At 46.8% G+C, this 2,500-nt stretch overlaps 1 non-coding gene across 1 annotated transcript in view; it reads right to left on the bottom strand.

Annotated features, from left to right (window-relative positions):
• The window catches only part of LOC125076746, a 1,903-nt gene extending 225 nt beyond the window's left edge, over nucleotides 1-1,678 (bottom strand). Inside the window, exon 1 of the ribosomal RNA XR_007120660.1 lies at nucleotides 1-1,678. This exon is cut by the window's left edge and continues 225 nt beyond it. This is a non-coding gene — a ribosomal RNA (small subunit ribosomal RNA).
• Between the last annotated feature and the right edge of the window lie 822 nt (nucleotides 1,679-2,500).

The following is a 2,500-nucleotide window of genomic DNA, read 5'->3' on the forward strand; positions in this document are numbered from 1 at the left end:
CCTCGTTTATGGGGGATAATTGCAAACCCCAATCCCCAGCACGAAGGAGTTTCAACGGGTTGCCCGGGCCTCTAGGCCAGGGAGAACATGCTGATTCCTTCAGTGTAGCGCGCGTGCGGCCCAGGACATCTAAGGGCATCACAGACCTGTTATTGCTCAATCTCGTGCGGCTCGAAGCCGCCGGTCCCTCTAAGAAGAATTTTAATACGCCGCCAGTGAGTTGCTCGACCGAAATCGAGCACACCTAAATGACGACGCCTATTTAGCAGGCTAGAGTCTCGTTCGTTACCGGAATTAACCAGACAAATCGCTCCACCAACTAAGAACGGCCATGCACCACCACCCACCGAATCAAGAAAGAGCTATTAATCTGTCAATCCTTCCGGTGTCCGGGCCTGGTGAGATTTCCCGTGTTGAGTCAAATTAAGCCGCAGGCTCCACTCCTGGTGGTGCCCTTCCGGCAATTCCTTTAAGTTTCAGCTTTGCAACCATACTCCCCCCGGAGTCCAAAATCTTTGGTTTCCCGGAAGCTGCCCGCCGAGCCATTGTAGTAACGTCGGCGGATCGCTAGATGACATATTTACGGTTAGAACTAGGGCGGTATCTAATCGCCTTCGAACCTCTAACTTTCGTTCTTGATTGATGAAAACACCTTTGGCAAATGCTTTCGCTGATGTTCGTCTTGCGACGATCCAAGAATTTCACCTCTAACGTCGCAATACGAATGCCCCCAGTTATCCCTATTAATCATTACCTCGGAGTTCTGAAAACCAACAAAATAGAACCGAGATCATATTCTATTATTCCATGCACGAAATATTCAAGCGGCATTTTGAGCCCGCTTTGAGCACTCTAATTTGTTCAAAGTAAAATTGTCGGCCCATCTCGACACTCACTGAAGAGCACCGCGATAGGATTTTGATATTGAACCGGCGTTTTACCGCCGGCTCACCGACGATATGCTCCGCAGACGTGTCAGTATCACCGCGGATGCGGTGCACCGACAGCGCGGCGCACAAATGCAACTACGAGCTTTTTAACCGCAACAATTTTAGTATACGCTATTGGAGCTGGAATTACCGCGGCTGCTGGCACCAGACTTGCCCTCCAATTGTTCCTCGTTAAAATATTTAAAGTGTACTCATTCCGATTACGAGGCCTCGAAAGAGTCCCGTATCGTTATTTTTCGTCACTACCTCCCCGTGCCGGGAGTGGGTAATTTGCGCGCCTGCTGCCTTCCTTGGATGTGGTAGCCGTTTCTCAGGCTCCCTCTCCGGAATCGAACCCTGATTCCCCGTTACCCGTGACAACCATGGTAGTCGCAGAAACTACCATCGAAAGTTGATAAGGCAGACATTTGAAAGATGCGTCGCCGGTACTGGACCATGCGATCGGCAAAAGTTATCCAGATTCATCAAAATTAACGACTTCGGACGAGACGCCCTCCGTCGATTGGTTTTGATCTAATAAAAGCACTCATCCCATCACTGGTCAGAGTTCTGATTGCATGTATTAGCTCTAGAATTACCACAGTTATCCAAGTAACTGAGTAAGATCTAAGGAACCAAAACTGATATATTGAGCCATTCGCGGTATCGCCTTAATACGGCTTGCACTGAGACATGCATGGCTTAATCTTTGAGACAAGCATATAACTACTGGCAGGATCAACCAGGGAGCTAACCGAGACTTGTTGAAGTCGTCAATTACTCTTCTCGTTTCATATTCGCATATAAAATACACACAAACTTATGCATGCATGTACAATATACGCACAGTATGAAACGAGCGTCTCACCGTATCGTCGATCGCGTTAGACGCGATAGATTTTAACGGTTGACTCTTATAAAAATTTATATGAGACACAAACGCGCTTTAAGCACGCGCGCGCGCGCGCGTGCGCTATAATATATAACGCGACGACAGCGGCGGCGGCGGCGGCGGCGGCGGAGGCGTCTTCACATAATGACACATAACGGTCACGAATTCGAACGTTCTAAACGAGATCGAGTTTTTTTTTCAAAATAACACTTCGCACACGACGTGTACGTATGTATTGTTCAACGATTATTATCGTAAAACATTGGGATCGACGCCCGGTGTTTGAGTGATCGTACCGATACTCGGGTTGTGTATTTTTTGTACATGATAAATGTAAAAATTAACAAAAAGAATTTTAGAAACGACCGTTCATATATAATATAAAAATTATACACACTATACGAATACACTGAATCTTTTAAGAACTCCGTCTCTAACGTTTTCTCATATCGTCGCGACGTCGCAGATCGACTACAATGAATCAACATTTATTCCATGAGGATAGATTGTAGCGAGAGCGACGACGACGACGATAAGAGGAAGAGCGCATGAGGCAGAGAGATCTACGTGCGTCCGTCGGTCGGCACAGTTTTACAGAACGAAAAAGAATCTTTTTATCATTTTCACGTGTGTCAGTGAATATCCCCAGCGGTCGAGACGAATCGTACGTACATACTTG

The sequence above is a fragment of the Vanessa atalanta genome, unplaced genomic scaffold, assembly GCF_905147765.1.
Source record: "Vanessa atalanta unplaced genomic scaffold, ilVanAtal1.2, whole genome shotgun sequence".
In the NCBI taxonomy this organism is placed as follows: domain Eukaryota; kingdom Metazoa; phylum Arthropoda; class Insecta; order Lepidoptera; family Nymphalidae; genus Vanessa; species Vanessa atalanta.